Here is a 24276-nt window from a genome sequence, read left to right as displayed (position 1 = left end):
CATGCCCTGTGATGTGGCGAGATAAAAGTTCAACAGTGTTCAAAGCATCAAAGCTCACTGGTTGTTCCGTGCCCTCACCTGAAGTAAACCAGCATACACCTCCACCAGGTTCAGCGAAATGGGTCACTGTAGTAGGCTGCTTCCCTCAGCTCTCATACCTGTTCAGCTATACGCGTTTGATCACTTGGACAGTGTTGGTCTGTCAGCATAACGGTAGCTGTGATGCCAATTAGAGATTCTCATTTCAGACACCCCTGCTTCTGACGGTGACAGTACCTAACACGTGTGCTGCAGCAGCCTGACATGAGAATATTCTGAATGATGTTCATTAAGTCCCGAGTAGGCTGGACTAACCTCTTTTGCAATTGCCTGTGCTAGTTTGCATCACTGTGTCTGAATTATATATAAGGATCGAAAGGCAAGAAATGCAGAGAGCTGCACTTCCCGAAAGGCAACACATCTAGGAACATACAGCTGAAACATACCACCATGGCATAAGTTGCCAGGCACTAATGGATGAAATGGCATTTTTTTTCAGTTGTCTGGTCCAACCAAATTTCAAAATTACTTGCCAGAACACACACTGAGGTCAGTGAATACATCCAGTAGCTACATGTGTATGTTCACCTGTGATGAAGATACCAGTGTAATTTTGCTATTTGTTTATTTATTTTATTTTTTGCTCTGTGGAAAATATACATCAGTAGCTGGACTGAAGTTTGTGTTTGTTTGTAATACCCAATTCTGTCATATGAGGCGCTTAAAAATAGAAGATGAGGAATAAAAAAAGAAACAGAAAAACCATTAAGCATTCTCCAATGACTGCAGAAAGGATTTCAAAGATAGACTATTCACTCTTCAATGTCAGAAATTCATTTGTTTCTAAGTTTCATCCTTCAGAGACCTTTGATCTGATTCCGATTTCCCATCTTGCAACTTCAATATGTATAATGTAGCTTCATTATTTTTTGACATCTTGCCTCCCGGTGAGCAGGTGTAACTTGAAAATAGTGTATAAAAGCAATCTCTAATGTTGTTTCCGACCCCTGAAAAGTAATCTATGCCTGAACCACTCATTTGAAAGGAAAAGTGTGTCTTAGGTCCTTAGAGTTTGGAACAACTTTCTCTATTGCTTTCGAGTTTCTCTGTGAGGATTTTTATCTCAGAAAACCTTAAATTTCCTGTACCTGACCCTATTTTGATGCCAATGGCTATATACATATTCACAGGGCAAGCACCATACTGGAATAAGACCAGTACAGGGGGGGAAAAGTTGCTGAGGAAGAAAACTTTACTTTCATCGCTGGCCAGATATACTTGCCACAGAATACAGCTGCACACAACATGTATATAACTTGTTCTGGTTATGCCCTGTCCATGTAGTTGTGACTCAGGTCACTCTAGTAGCTGTAGTCTTCTGGTGCTCTCAGAGCAGGGGTGAAGTACTTGTATTGGCCAACAGGTTCCCTTCTTTTAGGGATTCTTCTTAAACTATCTCAAGGCAGAGAATAAAGTAAAATAAAGTAAAATGAGAAGACAAGAGAGGAGCAGAGAGGAAAAGGAAAGGGGAAGAAAGAAGGGGAACAAAATGAGAAAGAAAAGAAGGAAAAGAGAGAGCTAGAGAAAGAAAGAAAGAAGGAAATTGTTTGAAACTAGGTCATGGATCATTATGACAATACAAGTTGCTTCTCTGAAGTCATGGCTTCTGAAATTGAAAACATTTTGACAACTTTAATGTAGCAGATCTAAAGTATTGAAGCACTCCATGATTATTAACCTCCAAATAAACTGCATTTTCTCTTCAAGAGGAGTCTTTGATCAAAGGACTCTTTTGTTTATTAGGCTTTTTCCAAGTCACATCAGTAACATATGAAATAATTTGACCATCATTTTGAAGATGATAATTAAGAACTGATGATAGGAATCTGGGAAGCAGGGGAAAGATAGGTTTGCTTCATTGTTGCACTTTGAGCCCAAGAGATATAAAGGAAGGCGATGCTACAGCCTTTAGGAACACTATTGGAATACTTAAAACATTTATTATATTTTATTTGGAAACTGGACTGATTTCCCCAAACTGTAAATGTAATGATTCATCCTGAGCTGGCATCCTGCCTGTGGTGCTTTTTGACCCTGCTAAAATGACTGCATTCCCTGAGCTAGAGCGTGTGAAAAGAAAAACGATGCTTAATATAATATTTTTTTTACGCTGTCATATGCCAAGTGTCTATATGCATTACACTATAACCTTTAAGATACCAACATTACAAATATTCTTTTAATTCAGATATAGCTATACTTTAGTCAAACTGCTAACAGAAAAAAACCCGTATAATCATTTTTAAAACCTTCTTCCTCTGAAGTGCTTTTGGTTTTGAAGCTGAGTGAATTCTCTGCAAGTATAAGGCAGAAATTCACTCATATTTACAAACACATTTTTAAAGTTTCTGTTGACAACTTTCCTTGTGTTGATTCTGTACCACTATTTTCTGCTGGAACTTTTGCCAAATCTGAAAATAACCTTGCATAATGTGCATGAAAAAGTTAGTCAAACTGAATTTCAAAGATAATGATCAATGTGCCCATAGCAATCACACAGCTTCATGTATCCTAACAGTTTCTCCACCTTTTACCATTCAAGCAAAAATGAGGAAAAGTGGGGCTTGAAAAAGATTCTTAATGCAAAGTAAAACAACAGTCATAATAAACTCATAAAAAAACAGTGAACTTATTTTCAAGAATTTGGGCTTTTTAAAAAGTACTAACCATAGTATATGGAGAGGCAACAGTTCATGAAACTAGAAGAGAGTGTGAGTTCAGTTAATGTTAAAATACCTCTCAAATAGATAATTTACTGATTGTTAGCATGTTTTCTTCTTTAAAATAGCTCACAGTGAGCTGCTATGTCACAAGGGCATGTAGCACTAGGACAAGGGGTAATGGTTTTAAACTAGAAAAGGGGAGATTTAGGTTGGGTATTTGGAAAAAAATTCTACCATATGAGGGTGGTACCTCACTGGAACAGGTTGCCCAGAGAGGCGGTGAAGGCCCAATCCCTGGAGATACTCAAGGTCAGGCTTGATGGGGCTCTGTTGAAACTGAACTAGTGTAGATGTCCCTGCTTACTGCAGGGGGGTTGAACTAGATGACCTTTAAAGGTCCCCTCCAAGCTAATGTATTCTATGTTACTGGAAGGGTTTAAATTCAAATCACAGGTGATTTAATCTGCTACATAAGCTAATTAACAAGTATTCAGTGAACAAATTATTTTGTGATTTTTATGGTTCCACAGTTAAGTTCCAAGGATGTTATTTGACTAAATGGAAATAATATATTAAAACTGTTATTGCAGTTCAACAAGCACACACAGAAGGCCAGTTCTCAGAACTCATTACGAGCATTTCAAAGGAAACATGAATATTTTCTGAAGAATTAACAGTTCAAAAATTCTTATTAAAAAAGTTTGAATCAAGCATTTCAAAGAACATTTTTTATATTTCAAAAGTAAAGTAAGAAATTTTAGATAGGGGTAATGTTGCCTTCTTACCAGAGACATTTGGTATAAGTTAATTTGGTTTAAAGAAAAACCTTTGACAAAATCAAAGCTTTTGCATGAAAGGAGCCAATATTGATGAAAATAACCCTCATAAATAAATAAATAAATAAATGCCGTGAGCTTAGTAATCCAATTTGTTATGTAACTTGAACGACCTTGTTGTTGAGTTTTTTTGCTATGTAGAGATAGAGTTTCTACATAAAGGGTGATCTTTCTGCTGGGCTCTAAGCAGAACGGACAGTCTAAATAAATAAGGCAAGCTGAAGATGGGTCGGGAAAGTGTCACGGTGTAGGTGAGTGGCCATGTCCGAACTGCAGCAGTCTGCCACCAGTAAAGGAAAGCATGTCTCGATGCTGGTCTACTTAATGTTCGTTTGAACACAGTCTTTTCACAAGCAAAAAGCAAGCGGAGAGTTAGATTGGACAAGAGTGCCGTTTTAGAAGCAATACAAGTGCCTTCATTGCATCCAGTTGAGGACTATTTTTTTTTTTTGTATTTTTCTAAGATGTAATCTCTCACTTTTCCCCTTGAATCATTTGATACAAGCCACCATCAAAGACAGGACAGGAATCTAAATGGGCAACTGGCCTAATCAAGTATGAACATTTCTGTATATGGCTATAACCACTACTGCTAAGCACTTCTCCAGAAAAACTGAGAATTTAATAAATGCTGCCCGAACAGCCGGAAACTCATCCAAATCAGCAGGTATTATAACCACCTGCAAAGTAAGTTTGAGAATCTGATTTTCTACAGATAGGGCAGCTATATGAAAGGCCTAATTACACTAATTATAATAAGTGTTTCGTAATGTTTCATCAAAAACACTGACCTGCTCGGCATAGCAGGTGCTCATTAAGTGTAGGAGATCTGCTATTAATAATCATTTACCCCTTGTGGAAACTGTGTACTGTATGTAATAAAGATAAAATTTACCTTCCCCAGAAAACTACCCAAGAAAATAATATTTCCATGAATCAGAGTTGAAACTCCTTGTTATTTCTTCACATTCAATGAACTGAAGAAGGAATAAAGTGAGCCTGCAGTCTGTTGACCCCTCAGAAACAACATACTATCTCTCAGTAAAACATGTAGGTACTAATCTATATACCACAATTACAAAAAACAAGGGTATTCTGCTGTAATCTACATGCACTCCACTGTGTATAAAGGCTATATAGTGTGTCTTTTAGTATTGCTGAGCTTGTTAAAGACAGAATGTATGCAGCAGTTTAGGAAACTTGGTAATATTTTAGAAAATACTCTGGTAATGTCAATAGAACAAGTTATGTCCTACTACAAGGAATCATGCAGCAAGAGGAAGAGGTTGTAAAATGGTCATAAATTTCAGACCACACTGAACTTCCCCAGCCTACAGTAGTGAAATGTCAGCACTCTTCATACTCCAAAAATGCCAAAATCACATCACATGTAAGACAGGAGTGGACTTACTCCAGTATTTTTAAGTTAAATGTTCTAGTCAGCAATAACCAAAGAATATTGTTAAGATCTAAATTTACGCAGGACTTCAGCACACATAGTTTTTTTCCTCTGCCTACTTCCTCCCTTCTCTTTGATTCATGCCTTCATGTCTCTGTCTTTTCATTGTCAAATGTGGCTCATTCTGTTTACTCTGCTGTAGAATTCTCATCAAACTTACGACTCTGCTTCTTTGCTTTACAAAATTCCCTCTTTAGGCAGCTGTAGTAAATAAAATAAAATCAAATTGCATGTAAGAATAGTTTTGTTTCTTACACTTCAAAATGAAAAAACTATTGGGACTTAAAATTTTGGAAACAAATATAAAACTTGCAGAAGAAACAGACACAGTAGTGAGTACTGGTAAGTACTCACAGGGCAGTCATACAGAATATTGCAGATTTCTCTTTTAAATTGGGACCATTCAAACAAAACTATTTTATTTTAATATATACATCTAAAGTCATGCCTACTGATGTATATACTGTACCCTGAATAGTCACGAAGTTGAAAGAGAGATGAGATTAACAATATTCAGTCAATAGCTGCAACATTAGTCAGAAGAAGGCAAAATAAAGTGGCTTCTCTTTTTTAAAAGTTTTGTTTGTACAGGTGAATAACCAATTGGAACACACTAACAAATAAAATGTCAAATTCTTCATCCTTTTTTGTCTTTAAATCAAGACAGATTATTTTACCAAAATATTTATTCATACTGCACTTGGTACATGGCTTAAGGACTACATTATGCAGGTCAGAGTGGGTGATCTGATTATTTTTTCTTTCTTCAAAAATCTATTAATCTACAAAACAGTTACAATAGTTAATTGATTTCAGCCCCTTCTACCTGCTGTAGATATGATTAAGTTAGAAGCAGTGGTAAGTACTCTAGACGACTTACTCTGTCTTAACTTTTATTGGCTTGTCAGGTCTCCTTTTTGTCTCCATTTTCTCTCTCTTGTTTTTTCATAAAACTTTGTACCAGTTCTCTCAATTCATTCAAAAGGAGGAAATCTGGATTCTAAAACAAATAGGACAAAGTATTAGTCTAGTATAAATTAACTTATATCCAAATCCCTGTTTTCTTCCTTCCCAGTAAAAAAAGCTGTCTCAGCTACGTTTAACCATTAACAAGGCAGACCCGGAGCCCTGATTCTCAGAAAGAAAATACGGCTGTAGTGTGCTTAGCCCCAACCACACACCAAAAAGGCAACAGCTTGTGCAAGGTGAACTACCTTATCCTCCCATCATGAGTTAGCGCTACCCTCCAACTGTAAGCACTACTAATCTTAAAGTTCGTTACAAGGACTGACAAATACAGTGCAATGTAAGCATTCTTTTTTTTTTTCTCCTATATAGTTGGAAATCTTTTCTATGTATCAGAGGAGATATTACCATGGCAGGAGAAACAAGTACTTTCTAGACCCATTTCCTGCAACTTATAAATATCCGTGCTCATGATTCCTAGGAATCGTCCTATTGCTCAAGACCAGCTGAAGGTGAGTCGACGGAGTTGTAATTTTTACAGGCTCACACTCGGAAAATGCTTTCTTCCAACAGATAATTTAAAGGAAATGCACTAACTTTCTTGAAACACATTTAATACATTTTAAAAATACTTCAGAAATATTCTTGCAAGCCCAGGTGGTTAATGCAGCTAACAGATGTGCACATTTTGTCTGGGGATTACAAAAAATGCAGTTTATTAAATTGTGTCATATGGCAGATGGGTAGGAGCTCAGTGGAGTATTCGGTTGATTACTCCATAGTTTCTGCAGTCAGAGGAAAAGCCCCAGCCTGCGTTTTTGCATACCCATAGTTTCTGGGGATGCCAGTTTTCATTTACTAAAGAAAGGGGATTGAAACAAAACACCTTAGGGTTTCTCCAAGGGTATCTTCTCTGTATTGGTTGTCTTCTTGTGTCTGGAAAAGAAATTAAACAGGGAGACAAGCCCTTTTGGCTAAACAGTAACTTCCTCTGATAAATGTAGGGTTTATATCTTGCTATTTAATCTGCTCTATCTAAATAGCTCTTTAAAATTCCTTTATTAGCTGTAATTACATTAAAATAGTTATATGAAGGCTTAGACAATGCTTCCGGTTTCAGAACAGCTTCCACTACTAAATGGAAAAGCTGTCTCAAATCTAATTTCCTATTCTTATTTTACAAAGGTCCCTGAGCTGCTTGGTGACTCATGATCTTCCTATGAGTTGCAGCAGTCAAGAGACAGAGAAAACAGTTTTATGTTGAACCAGCAAAACAGTTATCTCAAAAAGAATATCTTGTTCTATCTCACTAACATATTTTTTTTGCATTGGCACTTACACATTAGTATGTGTGAAAGCAAAGGATGCAAAAAAAATAGCAAAAGCAGATCTCAAATACCAGGTATTGCAAATAATCATCAAAACTTAAAAAGTTATCATGACTATGGGTACCACTGATCTCAGTCCGAAATAATATTGTGCATGTTGTCATTACAACCTGAACAGCAATATCCAGAAATCACAAATGTAAAATGTTACGATCTGTAGTAATTTGATTATTTAATTTATTATTGCAGGAAAATGATGAAACGTCAAGTAATGTTTTTCTCATCCGTTACTGTAGTAATTGTAATGTAGTTATATAGCAAATGGCACATTACAAATGGAGCTAGTAGGAATATGAGTATAGAAATGGCTGCCATCTAACAATTTATCTATGAGATCCTGCATTCAATTATCTATCAGTTTATCAAATTTCAGCTGTGGCAGCTAGAATTTTTACATGTCAGCAAATGCACCTCAGACAGAATTTCTTTCAGAAAGTTTCTTAAAAAAAAAAAAGTTTCCCATATCAAATTGTTCTGCCTCTTCCAGCAATGGTGGTGAAGACTAGTAATTGATTTATGTTACATTGAGACCGAAAAGATAGGACTTTGAATTTGTCACTGCTTTTGGCTCAGGAAAGTAAGAGCTTCATTGAATGCCAACCAAAAGAGGGTCAGTTTACTAACCTGTAAAAAAAGTCTTAGTGTCTTTCACATTTCCAGTGTTCCTTCTTCTGAGGAGTCTGTGCAAAATTGCCTCTGAAACAGATATACTGTCTTTTCCTTGAACAATTACTCATGGATTCTATGGGCAATGGGTCTCTGAGAACACACTTTTCTCTGCTTAAAGTGTGCCAGTTGCTGGAGCCCAAGAGAAAGAACAGCAGCCTTTGAGAAGGGAAATGTAGCCTTACACAGCAAAATGTCTACACAGGTGCAAGGAGTATATTGGGAGAAGGGAATTAGGACAGAGAGACTAAAAATAGGAGACAGGATCCAAAGAGATTAATAAAGACATGCAGAAGAGGGTATGGCATTCAGGGTTATATACAGGGAGGTCCTAAGAGGACTAGGCAGGGACAAGAATTGTGGGCCCAGAGGAGGGACTATCATATCTCCATGTGCTGAAATGGACCCACGTGTGCCAGAGACACATCAGCCATCAAAGTTTGGAAATCCTCTGCTAAGGTGTGGGGCTCATCTTTTACCAGTACTGGTTCATAGAGAGTAGAAACACCATCGCTTATCAGCTGCTTGCCCAGCCACAGCAGCTCTGCTCTGAGCATTCAAACCCTGCTCTTGTAGGGCTCACTGTGTTTATGATTTTCTTTTCTTTCATGACTAATCTCACTGCCCTTCATGTCCTGATTAGTAGCAGGAGAGCAGTCCCACCCTCTCATCTTGCAGGCAGATTGGGAAATGATGCGCTTTCTGCCCTCAGCAGGGTCTGAACAGTTGGCAGTAAATAAAGCAGAAGACCACAGGTTGACAGAGGCTGGCAGGAAAAATAAATAAGTACTGACACAGCCTGTTCTTCCCTTCAGTGCACCCAATGAGGCAGGAATCTGTGAAACAAAAAGTAGGTGGTTATTCAGTAAAACAGCCACAGGAAGGGACAGAGGTGCCCACAAAGGCAAGCTTTAGCACTGGAGATTTTAACCTCCTGTCCTGTTGTCAGCTGTCAAAGAGAATCCCTTCAGCAGAAGATTGAAATGTCTTAAAAATGCCTCCTATTCTAGATGAGGTTTCCAGACAAACTTGCCTCTCTCCCTCAACTGAGGAGGGACCCAGGAAAGGTAGCATCTCCAGAGCTGAGCTGTGCTTTATGAATTTTCCTCCGTGCCATACTGCAAGTATATAAACTGGTTCTGCAGGGGAAAAAAAATAAATCAATTATTAAAAGTGAGAGAAAACAACCCCATCAGTAACACTGAAATAAATCTTTTAATGGTACTTCTGCCATAAATGCTCTGTGAATTTTAATGATACGGGAAGTTTGAAGAGATGCCTCTGTATTTCTGGACTCAGCTGGGACAAGTGTATGATTGGAAACAGCATGAAAATTTCCTGGAGGATTGTTTTCATAAATCTGCAAAAGAAAGCCAGTACTTGCTAAAATTTTGGGTGAAACTATACCATTTATTTTAAATAGGTATGTTTGAATCATTCTTTACATACGAAACCATCTTGAAATACAAAAGAATTTTTGGTATTTTGAGAGACAACAGCAGAAGCTTTCTGAATGTGCTAGAACAGCTTCATAGGGAAAGCTGAAAGTATCAACCTGGTGTTTTTATCTGAAAGCAATTTTCCACGTGCACTCAGCAGAGAAATTGGGCAGAAGCTTGAGACAAAAAGAGACAAACAGCGACTCAAAGGTTGGCGTGACTGACCACCCAGGGGCTAATCCTGCTACAAAACAAGTGGCAAAAGGCAAAGCTGCAGTTCTTTATTTCATGGTAAAATGTGTGCACTGGGTATGGTGTTAGAGAGGGCACCAGTGGTAAGGCTTTGAAGACTGACATGGTCAGATTGACAAACCCACCTCGTCTGCAACATGCAAGCATACAATACCTGCTTCTCGCAGGGTTTTAGCAGTGTGGGGCAAAAAACTCTTTGGACAAGTACATTCAGCTGATATATTGTTGGACTGCTGACTGCAGCTTCCTTGCTTAGATTCAGCACTGGAGGAGAATTTTTGAGTGAAGAGCCTCAAGCTTTGTGTGAATATATTGTGCATTATAACAAAGCCACATCACAGCTCCTTAACTATTTGCCATATTACTGGTGATTATTGTCTACAGCAAAGACAAAGGGCCCCTCACTATAAGAAAGACATCGAGGCCCTGGAGCGTGTCCAGAGAAGGGCAGTGAAACTGTTGAAGGGTCTGGAGCACAAGTCTTACAGGGAATGGCTGAGGGAACTGGGACTGTTTAGCCTGAAGAAAAGGAGGCTCAGGGGAGACCTTGTTGTTCTCTACAGCTACCTGAAAAGAGTTTGTGGTGAGCTGGGAGTCAGCCTCTTCTCGCAGATAAGTAGCAATAGAACAAGAGGGAATGGCTGCAAGTTGTGTAAATGAGTTTTAGGTTAGAAATTAGGAGAAATTTCTTCTCAGAAAGAGTGGTTGGGTATCAGAGCGGGTTGCCCAGGGAGTTGATGGAGTCACCATCCCTCAGGGTTTTCAAGGAAAGGTTGGATGAGGTATTTAGGGATGTGGTTTATTACATGATATAGCTGATAGGGTTACAGTTGGACTAGATGATCTTGGAGGTCTTTTCCAACCTTAATAATTCTGTGATTCTGTCAAAGGTCATCGTTTGAGATGGTGTGAAGGGAAGCTTGTTTCAGCACTACTCTTTTATGAGCACTTATGAGAAGGGAAGTCTCACAGACTGAGCTACAGGAACAACTACACAATTTTAAGAAGACGACTGTTGGTCTGATTCTCTGCAGGGCTCAACTCCATCTCTCCATAAATGGTAAACAGCTCAGCCCATATAAAGTGCAGGCCCTGGAGAATGAGCAGCAGGGCTCGTATGGATGAAGCTCCCTGTTAACTCCTTTTTCACCCCCTGTTGTTGCAGCTTTGGCGTTGACTGCACCAGCTCTGCAGGCTTTAACCTTTTCCTCCAGCAGAAAAAGAAAGAAATGATAGCAAGCTCAGCTGTAGGTATCAAGCCAAGGACTCACCATATGGTGTTTTTGTTTCACACAAGGGAAAAATTGCTTTAAAGACTAAGGGCCGAATTCATCCCTAGTGTAAGACTATTAGATTCAGTGGTGTTAGATCAAGCATGAATTCAACAACAAACTAATACTATGTGATGGGGAAGAGGAGTCAAGGATGGGTTTTTTTTAATAGCCTAAGGATGTCAGTAAGGTAAACTCAGTTGAGCCAAGTTTTTTTTTATGTCTAACTGACATCTGTTCTCTGAAAGCCTGCAGCACACTGGAGCCATTCCCCAACCTTTTCCTCCCCTATAACCAGTGTGAACTTCTGTGACAGCCAGAGATGGTGAAAAGGCATGTTTCATGTGAAAATGGTCACCACATGTGACCCAGCAGATATTATACTAAAATGCCCTGACACTGCTTTAGTGATTTTATGTTTAAGAAAGAAATATAACAAGAAAACTTTCCAACAATCGTTTGTGACTTTTTTACAGATTTATTGACATTGACAGTAGATGGGTTTTAACCATCTCTATCACCACGTACATTAAAGAATCACAGAATCAGAGACAATAGACTGTGACCTCACCAAGCTACTGACAGTCTAAAGCCCCTCTTTTACATTTTCAGATCATTTGATGTGCAGATCAGTTAGAGAGCTTATTTCGAGTCATCTTCTATAGCACAGCAGCTATGACATGCAGAACCCCCATAATGCAGTCATACAGTGAAGTGCACATTGGTATGCTTTTATCTTTACAGCATGTTATCTTATTTTTACAGGGAAATGTTACTAGAATGAATTGGATGAAATGTACAAAGTAAATGAGGAACCTGGCTTTTAAACCTGATGAGCTATTAAATAGATGGAGAAAAAAGTTGGTTGCTAACATGAGTCACAGTGTCTAACCTGACTATTGCTGTGGGTTAACTTAGCAATAATATCTTAGAGAGATTTTAGAGGAGATTCTTGAAGTCTGGGATAATGGCTGATGAATCTATACTCAAGGAAATGTAAATCAGCACTAATTCAACTGAAGACAGTGACAGCTGTACATTCAAAAGAAATGTAATTGGAATCAGGTCCACTTTATGATTTGTTTCATATAACAGATGTTACACAGGTATTTTAGAATTAGAACAAAATTCAGGGGAGGAAAGTGAGAGGTAAAATAATGTGGCAACAATATCAGTGAAGGTTAAGACCTGTCTGCAGAATCAGGTTTTGATTGGCAGAACATAGACAGCTAAGATACAGGTTTAAAGAATGATAGGTTGTCCTGTGACTCTGGCCATTGCTAAGTGGCAGAGTGGCTACTCAAAGCCGAGTGCTGAGTTGGTAAAAATGGTCACTCTCATAAACTCCTGCGAGAGACCAAAAATGGTCCTGGTGGATATAAATTATTCATACCTTAATTATATTATTGATTCTGGCCCTAAACTCGTGTAATCAGAAAAGGTAGGACTGACTTAGAAGGGAAAGGACATACCCTGAAGGTGCTGTCCTGACTGAAGAGCAGGATATAGTGTTAGCATAACGAATGAGACCAAAGGATACAAGAAAGAGGCAGGTCTCCTTTAAACCCTATAGTGCCCTGATGCTCTGCTGAGGAAATTACCAGAAGCACAAAGTGTTTTAGCTGTTAGTGGTTACTTTGTACCTGCCAGGGATCTCTTTTACTCAGCTTCCAAGGGGCCACCCATGGCAATAAGCAACCAGCAGAACTTGTCTTTGAAGTTAGTGGTCTTTAACAACAATCTTTCTTGCCAAGTGAAAAATCAGTGTCAATAGTACTGTAATAGGTTGTTTCTTGCTCTGGAGCGCTGTTGCTCCTGTCTGCCACCACCAGTGAAGAAGGTCTCAGCTGGGAAGCCCCAGGTCACACAGCCCCTTCCCCTTCCCCTGGCCCTGAGGAGTTGTGACACCTTCCTTGCTGGTGCCCATCAATGCTGGTTGAGCTCTTGTGGCATCCCTGTAGATTGGAGATGCTTTTTTCTCGGAGGAGGTGGCTGTGCATCCCAATACTGGCTGATTTTCCTTGCCATACAGTTTTTACTGTGCTATCATCATGGAACCGTTGACTGGTATGTTCTGTCTATCTTACCACCTTTCTCAACACCACTGCTCACTCTAAGAAAATATAAAGCACCACCTTCATCCTAGATTGTTTAAGTCTTTAACAGACCTCCGGAAATACTGGTGAGGTGCAGCACCCAGGGAGCCCATTGGTAACTGAGACTGAGAATAAGCTGTCACAGTAACCTTATGCTGACTGCATCAGTATCTGTTTGCAGGCTTTTTTCCTGAGCAGCAGTTGTGGCAATAAGTCCATATTTTGTCTAGCTCAAGGACAAGTGATTTTTATCAGACTGACATCTCATGCACTTTGCTCAAGTGCTCTTTTGCCAAATAGCCTAACAAGTGTGTCTGCAACCAAGAACTCTTTGAGCCCTGCATTCCATTTGTAGACTGTACATTCACAGGTGAAATATTATCTCTGTATTATTGGGCTGTAATGAATACATTTGGCAGGCATCTAAAGGCACTATAAATAAAGATACTAGATATCTTTCGCACTCAAGGACTTAGACAACCCTCCTCTTCTGCCTGAGCATATTAACGCTGTGCTTTTGTTGAACCTGCAACACATAGGATTGCAGGAAACAAGGTCAGACGTGTATCAGAGATAGCTCTCCTTGCTGGGACCCATCTGTCTTCATTTCCGTATTGTTTTTTTTCTCCTAGACATGGTATTTTCTTCTAAGAAATTTATACTTTTGCCTGCCTAGCTTTACTTCTTTTCCAAAGCCTCTGGGTGTTTTTGTTGTGCCCTTCCACTCTTTTTCCTCCCATTAGTATGTTTTCTATGTACACTCTATATCATAAAGGTGTTAGAATTACTGATAAATCATTTTAGGTATTGAACACAACCCAGATGGCACTCTTGAGGAACAGTCTCTAAACAGGGGAGCTGAGAGCAGTGGGAAAAGAATAAATGAAGCAAAGGGTTTGGGATTGCTGAACAAATACAAATGTGTGCTCTGCTTCTATGACGGCATCTGCTGAGACATAAAAAGAATAGAAAACTATAGAAAAAGTCTAGGTAGTCACACAGACACAAAACCATTACATTATATTCATTGCCTACAAGGTGGGGGGAAAGAGGAAAGAATTCAAGATATATCTTTGTAGGTACTTTAACCCGTGCTGGCACACAACTTCCTCTTTTTTTCTTCTTTTTTCTTTTATCTTACTGTAACCCAGTAACACAATGCACAACACTAAAGACTATTATCAGGGTTCTTAGTATTACAGAGTGGTTTGAGTTGGAAGGGACCTCAAAGACCATCTAGTTCCACCTCCTGCCATGGGCAGATACACCCTCTACTAGCCCAGGCTGTCCAAATCCCCATCTAGCCTGGCCTTGAACACTGCCAGGGTGTCGTGGTTTCACCCGGCTGAGGGCCAAGATCCACGCAGCTGCCTGCTCCTTAAAGGAAAAGAGCAGGGAAAAGGGAAGGGGAAGGGGGGTGAGAAGTAAGGGAAGGGAAAAAGAAGAGAAAGGGGCAAATAACCCCAAGATCAAAAAATTAAGAGGCCCGTGGGTTGGGATAAGGATAGTTTACTAAGATAACAGAAAGATACAATGTAACAATACTAACAGGACTTCAAAGCAAAATATATGAAGCTGTTGATACACAATGCAGTTTCTCACCAAACCACACAACTCAGGCCGTGCCACCCAGAGCCGTCCCAGAACCCGACCGTCCCCCAAGAACCGCGCGTCCCGGAGCCGCCCCAGGCCTTCCTCCCGTCAGCCCCCGATATCCTGGGCAGGACGTAACTGGCGTGGAATACTCTCTTTGGTCAGCTCGGTCACCTGTCCTGGCTTCGCCCCTCCTTTCTCATGAAGAGCTGAGAAAGTCCTTGACTGTCTGACAGCAACTAGAAACATCAGGGTGTTATCAGCACTGCTCCCATTTTACTCTCAAACACAGCATTCATCTGCTGCTACAAATGAAATTAACTCCATCCTGACCAAAACCAGGACACAGGGAGGAGGCAGCTACAGACAGTTTCTCTCTGGGCAACCTGTTCTAGTTCCTCACCATCATCACATGAAAAATTTCTTCTTAATATCTAAATCTACCCTCTTTCAACTCATTACTCTTGTCCTATCACTACAATCCCTGACAAACAGTTCCTCTCCATCTTTTCTGTGGCTCTCCTTTAGGTATTGAAAGGCTGCAGTAAAGTCTCCCCAGAGCCTTCTCTTCTCCAGGCTGAACAAGCCCAACTCCCTCAGCCTGTCTTCATATGAGAGGTGCCTCAGCACTTGGATCACGCTCCTGGCCCTCCTCTGGACTCTCTCCAACAGGTCCATGTCTGTCTTATGTTCGAGGCCTCAAAGCTGAGCACAGTATTCTGGGTAGATTCTCACAAGAGCAGAGTAGATCCACTTCATGTGTCCTGTGAATGCATCATTAATAATTTGGACCAAACTGCATCTTCCTTGGATGCCTTGACATATGCAGGTCAGAACTTCTAGCTACCAGTAGCTTGTTTTGATGACCAAGAATACAATGTAATTAATCAATAGAATTATCCCTAGGCAAGAGTCACAAAACTGTGGCACAAGCTGGGTGATTCCTATAAAATAGCTGGAAGTTTCTTAGGTCAAGCATCTGCATCTTATATGCATTTCTCACTATATCTCAGAAATGTTCTCATGGAAGTTTTTTCCAGGGAAACCAAAATTCAGATACAAATCCATGCTATGGTAGAAATCCCATGACAGTTACTAAAGAAAAAAAAATGTGCAAGGGGTTTGGAAGCCATTTTCTGTTAGGTGGGAAGGACCAGGAATATATTGTAGGTGGATAGATAGTCATGCAGCCTACACCAATTCACCCTTGATTTTGATTCAGGATTGCAGTTTTTAGTCTCTGAAAACCCCATTCAAATTTCATGTCTTCAGTAATGCTACTGAATGTGTGTCAGCTAATTAATGTTATTTGTGGAGGCCTTAGTGGCTGCTGCTGAAAGCAGAACATGATCAGAGCTGTGAGTTTATGGTTGTGTTATATTTGAAATATAGCATCTGTATCATGTAGAATGAAGTAACTGATTAAAAAGCTGAACCAAAACTTGCCAGCACCCCATACATGAAGCCTGGCAGTCAGCTTTTCTCATACCCACTTCTTCCACCATGAACTCTGTAGCACAGCTGCAGCCATCTGGGGAGTCATGAAGAAGTGAAATTTGAGGGAAAAAGATTCTCTTCAGGTTGAAGAGGGAATAAGATATCACATCCTCACCTTACGTTAAAGTTCTCTCAGGTATCAGGGTGGAAAAGGTGGATGCTTCTATGTTGTCTAACAATACGTAGCTGCCATATCTGGTTTTCATGCTTTCAGTGTCAGCTATATGTGGTCATGGCGTAAGCACCCTTTTCTCATTGATTTTTTATGATGCTGGAGTTTAAGGCTAACCTAGGTATTAAGATAGTACCTACTGTACCTGTGTGGGCCCATATGGGAGGGGGTATTTAGCTACCTAGAAACTTCTATGTGTTTCAAAATGTGGTTAGACAGTTTAGATGGTTTGTTGTGTTTGCTTCTGATTCCCATCTTGATCATGTGCACCAATGGAAGGAATTAGTTTGGGAGGGGGGGTGTTTTGGTTTTGTTTGTTTGTTGACTGGTTTGTTGGGGTTTTTTTACCAGGCATATATAAATTCATTCAGGAAACTGTATCCAGTAATCACAACTGTGTAAATGGTCATTGTGATTTCTCCTTACCAGTGGAAGAGATTAAGATATAGGCAACAGAGCACTGGGTCAGGCTGCCCAGAGAGGTTGTGGAGTGTCCTTCTCTGGAGACATTCAAAACCCACCCAGATGCATTCCTGTGGACTAGATGATCTTTTGAGGTCCCTTCCAACCCAAAACATTCTGTGATTTTATCAGCTATGATCAAGCTATGAGCATTCTTTATATTTTAGCTTGTTTCAACTTACTGACAAAGCTAACCAGCTCATTCTTGATTACTTAAAGAAATGTAATGCAATGCCATTGCTTAATATCCAGTCAAAATGCCAAATGCTCAGCCTCCTCCATATTTAAGACACAAGCAACTGTCTGTTTATACTCCCTAGCTGTAAAGACTTCGAAACTACTCTATTTTCACTGTCTGTCTCTAAAATAAATGAAAAGAGCTGTGGCATCAGATCTCTTCATAGTTAACTGAGAAACTGAATCCTTTTTCATACGTTTGCATCTACTGATAGTCAATGGTACTGGAGCATTTAATCATGACCTAAATCTTTTTAGCTTCTTAGCTCTGGCTAGAGAATGAATTTGCATTACCGAAGAGAAAAGAGAAAGAAAAAAAAAAGAGAAATTAAGTGGGAGATTATAACAGTTCTCTGGTACAAAGGAGTGCAAAATATACCTTCAGCCACTTTTGCTTTCTGCTTTACATCATTGCTTTTGTTCCTATGCCCTCTATACCTAAACCATGTGCTAGGTGAGGAAAAATAGCAGGCACACATCCACACATTCAATCTCTGTTCCACCAGTTATTTTTTAAAAAGTGACAAAAGCTCTTCTTCAAAAGACTAGACTACTTAAACTGGTACTTCTTTAAATGGAAATTTCAAAGAAGCAATGTGAATATACTTCTTGGAAGGAGGAAAAAGAATAAAATCTTTTCTTTGGCCTTTGCTCAATTTTTTTTTTAAATAGAGCTGTGGCTGCTCGGACTGTTGTGCTACATGAGTAGTGAATTTTTACTCCAGTATCTGATCTGAGTTGTATTTCTTGGAGCTGTTTGACACAAAATGGTGTTCTTTTCATTATTTTTAGGCATTCTTTTGTCTTCAGCCTTCATACCGGCAAACATTATGTGTGTGTGATCAAATGGGCTGTGGGATAAAAACTCGTAATACCATGGAAATGTTACCTAGGTGAGTTCATGTTATTAGCAAAGAAAATAACTAACATTTATTATAGTATTATCAAGGCTAGTTGTGCTCATTTTCAGATTCAGGTGAATTGTGTATCACTCCCACATCACAGCCTACTGAAAACTGCAGCTTTTATCTCCATTACTTGGTAGTTGAATAATTTCTGTTGTGATTTTCACTACCAGCTATGAATCTTGCCTCCATTAAAACACTTTTCAGCCTTATCTGCATTTCCATTGTCTGTTTTCTTCCCACTGTGAGTAGTTTGTATGTCTTCACTATGAAACTGTTTACTGCAAATAGCGTCTCTTCCTTCATATTCTTATAAGTTGCAAGTCCCCTGAAGTTTTGTCTCCTGTACAGTCTGCAGTGTTCTCCTCTGCTTTGAATCAAAGAAATCTGTATACACGGAAAATAAATTTTCTTACTATTTTTCTTGCCAAAAGCACCTTTTTTGTCTATGTATACAACAACAACAACAACAACAAAGAACAAAAAGAACTGCCTGGCTGAAACCATCCTTTAAAAATATTACTTAAAGTACTTTAATATTCACATTTGTGTTGTCTTCATTTGAAATGCTACCTTAGCTCCCATGTCCCACTAGTCTAATGACGTACAAATCAGAAGACAGAAAACACTGCTATAGCTACTTCTCTCTCCAAGTAATTATATTAGAAAATTATCTTGGCATCAAGAGCCTGGAAATGAGCTGAATGCCTATGTGTCCTCTTTATGTGTAGGGTCAATTACCGTTGCTATATTATCAGCTGCATGTTGCGTTTGTCACTCACAATAGTATAGTGTTTTCACTGGGTCGGTTGTCATAAATGGAGGCAACATGAAAGATTAACGGATGCTCCATTTTGTTTGTGGTCTGGAAGGTTTTCTGTAGGCTAAAGCAAGAAGGCTACAATAGTTTTTATGTATATGTTTCTGACAATATAGCCAGTATACACTATTTTCATAGCTTCATGTATTTATATATGTAAATACTTACATATATAAAAATGCACATATTTCTGTAAATGTTTAGACACATATGTCTGTAAACGTTACATATGACAAAAGTACCACCCCAGTTGTTTTGAGCCTTTCTACAACATCTCAACTTCAGTGAATTTGGACATTTTCTACCATACTGCTGTTTTTAATTGATGTTAGACCTACTTTTTCCAGTAGAAGAGTAAGACAAGGAATGTATCACCTTGGTAGTGATCAGTGTTGCTCCTGATCCTTCCTTAGATTTTTAAGGAAAAAAAAATCATGAAATGAAAGTCAGCTAATGAACATTTTCTGTGGGGCTTGTACTGTTTATAGAATATCTACTATTAGACACCTGGTCTATGAGAATTAAGGTGATACAGAAGCCTGAGCACTTCAGGAGAAATATCTAGAAATGAAAATTTAATTTTTAACAGTGAGCTACAAAATTATTTCTATTAAGGAACACCAAAGATAGGATCAGTTGTGTGGACAGACTTAATGGTACCATATGGTATATTTCAGATAAAGACTTCAAATCCTGTCAAGTTTATCACTAGCTAATATGCCTTTAAAGTATTGCATAAAGAAATAGACTGATTCCAATAAATCATTCAAATTGCACTCAGACAAGTGCATTTTCTAACTCCTTGTAAAAGTTTTGTTTCTTATGTGACTTAATACGTTTGCAACCACGTACCAAAGCATATAATAATCTTTTGTACAGCTTACTTTCTAATATTATGAGCATGCCAAAAACTGCTAAGACACTTGCCAGGCTACTGTGCCAACACAGAATAAAAATGGATCTGGGCAGAGGCTGGGTGAGTAGGCTGAGGAAGCAGACAAAAGCTGGCTAAAATAAAAACCCCATAATTTTTGCTGGAACACTAAATAAACCTGAGAACATGTATGGATCCACGTAGAATTTCTAGTAGTCATATCTGCACGTCACGTATAGGAAACTACAATAATCCTTGAGAACAGCTGAGTACACAGGGACAGTATCATATTTTCACATTTATTGCTGATTATATATTACCTTATATCTCCAGAGCAGATCAGTTTGTGCTATAAACCCATCCTGCTAGTCACTGAGTGTATTGTGTTACACACATACGGAATCATTTATTCCTCAGTACATGACATTCTCACAGCACTTCATCCGCCCTAACGAACAGGCTGAACCAACAGTGCTGACAGGACTGTAAAGTTTGTCATACGTAAAAATCCATAAAGCTGCTCCTCAACCAACCTCTTACCAGCAACACTTTGCTTGATAATTGACAACTGTTGGTTGGGCTTTATATGATCTCAGCACCACAGGATGCCAAAAGAGTCAGCTAACAATATGGCAAGCATCTTTAGTTGCTAGTGCCTGTTCCTTCCAGGGCACAACTTCTCAGCTTCCCACTATCCTGCAAAGCTAGAACTCCATTTGTAAGTCTATTCTCTGAGTCTCAGAGAATCACAGAATTGTAGGGGTTGGAAAGGAACTCAAGAGACCATCGTGTCCAACCCCCCAGCCAAACCAGCTCAGACATGTTTAAATTGTCTATGCCGGTTTCTCACAAATTTGCTTACTATCTTTAACACAAACTATACTATATATATCTTGTATATGGTTGATAGATTGTGAAGAAAACTCATGCAATGAGATAGTACAACGAATTTAACTCAACAGATTCTATGCATCTGCTTGCACGAGTTTTTTTTTTTTTTTCCAAAAGTAAGTTAGTTTTCCTTGCACCTGTTTTTCCCTGTTGGGTATAACATACTTGTTAACACCTTTTTTTTATTTGTGTTTGTATAATCCCAAAACTGTGGTTTTCACAAAGCCTACTGCTGCCTATCTTTATGAATAATTTAAAATGAATTTATTTAATTAATTAATTTTTCTTTGGTATCCTGATGGAGCTGTAAAGTAAACCAAATTATTTTTACATTTTAATCTTTATTTCCCTTTGATGTGACAAAGATCTTAATGAAATTCTGTTTCAGACATCTCTGCAACTTTCCCACCTGCTTTCTTCTGACACTGTTTTCTCCACTGTCTCAGGCTACTTTTCAAAACACGGCCAAAGATTTTGCTTATAGTTTTCCAAATATATGGCCTTAGCTTTAGATGACATAAGATCTTCTTTGCCTCCTTCTTGTGAGTGGCATACAAGTGAAAGGGTGTCATCAGGTTGTGATTTACTTAGAAATGCAGTCTAAATCATGTAATCCTTGGCAAATTGCTGAGTCGGAGATTAAAGCAGACTAGTCTGCTCAGCAAGAGTCTGTCTGCCATGAGAATTTGAAAAGTAGAAGCCATATGTCTCCAGACATGCAAAGTAAAATCCTCAACAGAATAAAATTTAATTGTCTGCTGAATAAAAACCCCTGATTGCTTAACAGCATGTATTGCTGTTGTCTGGAGGAATGCTGACATCATGGACAAGTGCACAAATGAAGGGGCTGGGGGAATAACACAGTAAGAAATGTTTTACGTTTTACACAAAAGACCTTTCTTTTCTTTTATCAAAGGGGCTGGTGATAGAGCATGTACGAGTTATGGCCTGCCTTTCCCTTATGCCATGCAGTCATCCCAGTCTACTCAATTCATATAATATATAAAAATATAAAATTAAAGTAGAAAACTAGTGGACATTGTTTTACCACATAAACTCTAGGAATCACATATGGCAATGTGAATTTATTAAGAATCATAGAATCTCAGTCTGGTTGAGACCGGAAGGGATCACTGTAGATCATCTAGTACATCCTGTCAAGCTCAAGGCAGGGGCACCTAGAGAAGGTTATACAGGACCACTTCCAGTCAGGTTTTGAGCATTGCAAGTAAATGCCTCAGCTTCTTAGAGCAAATTGTTCCAGGGTTCAACCATTCTCACAGTAAAACATCTTTACTGGAATTTCTTGTATTTAATTTTGTGCCCATCACCTCTTATCCTGCCTGTGGATATCACTGAAGAGAGACTGTCCCTCCACCCCTACCAGCTACTTATATACAGTGATAAGCTCCCTTCAAGATTTTTCTTCTCCAGGCTAAACAATCCCAGCTCTCAGTCCCTCCTGGTGCATTCTCAGACACTGTATAAGGCTGAGGTTCTAAATTCATTCTTTGCTCTAGTCTTCACCAGCAAGGTCTTCCAGGGCTCTGTGCTTAGGAAAAAAGATACCAGGAGAAGAGCCACCAGTAATGGATAAGGATTAACTGGGTCTTACTTGGAACAACTTGACCTATGCTAGTCCACGGTACCCAATGGAAATCATCCAGGGGACTGAAAGAGCTGGATGGTGTCCTTTGGAGGTCAGCTTCTATCAGTGACAGAGAACAGAGGTAGTCCCTGACAAATGGAGAAAGTCATCACCATAGATCATCAAAAATGTAATTTAAAAATGAATAGCTTCCATTGAGACTTTTTCATGTTGGGATTTGCTTATAAAGTTCTGTAGAAATGCCCTTATAGCAACTGAAATCTTTCTAATTTTCTTATTGTCTTCACACTGATTTAGTCATAAGGTGAACATTTGTAGCTACTGGAATTCAAACTTTAACCTGGAGACCTTGTAGTTCTGATACTGTGTCACAGCTTTTTAATAAGTTGGCACCAAGTTTCTATGGTCATATAAAATTTCTCTGTACTTCCAGCATTTGCTGTTGCTCATATGCAATGAATTTGAATATGTTAGAAAAGGCAATAAACTGGGTCTGTTTAATGTGATATTTTCCACACTTGTCTAGTCCTTATATTTTTCTAGGTTTTTTTAACAGCTTTACATGGAATTGAGAATGGACATGGTTTTGTATATTTACATTTACTCATGATCTCTGCCCATTTACTTCTGAGAAAGGGAAATAGAGACCAAAAATTTAACAGAAAAGAATATTAATTCTGTGTCTTTGGCAAATGTCTAAGTTTTATTTCTTTCCAGATCATTCCCTAAATGTAGCTTTGAAACACTCTCTGAGGAATAATCTCACATGTGTTTAAAATTTATGAAGCTTCCTTTATTAAAAATATGTAAAGTTAAGATATTCTAATTTTAATCTGTTTTCCCAACGTACCATTTATTTCTAGATGCTGAGTATTTTTTTTATAACTTCTGATGTATTCTTTTGTGAATGGAAGTTTCCAGTGCCTAGAAGTTAATTTCAGGATATTCAGGAGTATCTGCTAACATCATTGCAGCTTTTCACTGATTTCTGTGTCTAATGCTAGATTCAGAAAAGAACTTTTAATTCCATAAACCTACATGCTAAACTGAACTTTTAACTCAGGGGTTACTGACCTTTACTCACGACATAGTAGATGAAGAGGCTTGGGAACCTCATAAAGGGGACTGTAGCAACTGGCATGGAAAGGATGGAGGAGAAGTCAGGTAAAGTAGGCAACTGCGAGTGAAGGTAGATTTTATTATAAGGACTTGAGGATGAGAAGTTTGAACATCTATGGCATTGGGGTTCACTGACCAAACTTTCTACTTTCCACCTTCCAAAGGTGAACAAGATCAGTCTTATTTTTGGTGGTGCTGCCCCTTTGCAAAAGCTTAAGGGCTGTAACAGAAAATGTGTGGGAGATTTGGGAATAGAGGGCAGGAATCAAACCTTCCTATGGTACCCTTGTGGCCAACTGTCTGATCAGGTTATGCATTTCTTTAGGCTCAGCTGGGAGACCAACCGCAGGGCAGGCAAATAATTTTCATTCTTCTTGTTGACACCACCACAGAATATAATTCAGGATTAAGTTGGGTCATACATATAGATCTCACTGTGTTAGACCAAAGATTATGACATTCAGCTAGAGGAGTGGGAATCTGGGAAAGACTGGATAGTTTAAAACTCTTTTTTCTGAACTGGCTTCTTAGCAGGCTTCATGTGGGAGGTGCGTATTTTAAGACTCCTAATATTTAATTTTGCTGCCGCCTAGTCCTGTTAAGATGCCATGGCATTAAAACAGAAGTGTAGGTACCTGAGGGGTTCATCTGATAAAAACTGTAGTAATTATGAGTGTAAATTTGTGGATTATTCCTTTGAATCATTACCTAAACTCTGCTCAAATTCTATCTCTAAAGAATAAAACTTCATTATTTTTGATTTCTAATCCCTGATAAGCATTCTACCTTTATGCCAGTTTTATTGGAAGGAAAACATTCAACTTCCCTTGTTTTCTCCCCAAACAATTTGCAACCCTTGCTAAGATTACTAAAGGGATCATTTTCCTTCAGAGTAGGAGAAAACTGCTCTTTTTTGTTGATTATAATCTGTGGAGAGCAGCAGGAAGCCATCGCTTACTAAC

The sequence above is a fragment of the Gallinula chloropus genome (genome assembly GCF_964237585.1).
Source record: "Gallinula chloropus genome assembly, chromosome: 7".
Taxonomy (NCBI): Eukaryota; Metazoa; Chordata; class Aves; order Gruiformes; family Rallidae; genus Gallinula; species Gallinula chloropus.
Note: the sequence above shows the minus strand (reverse complement) of the source record.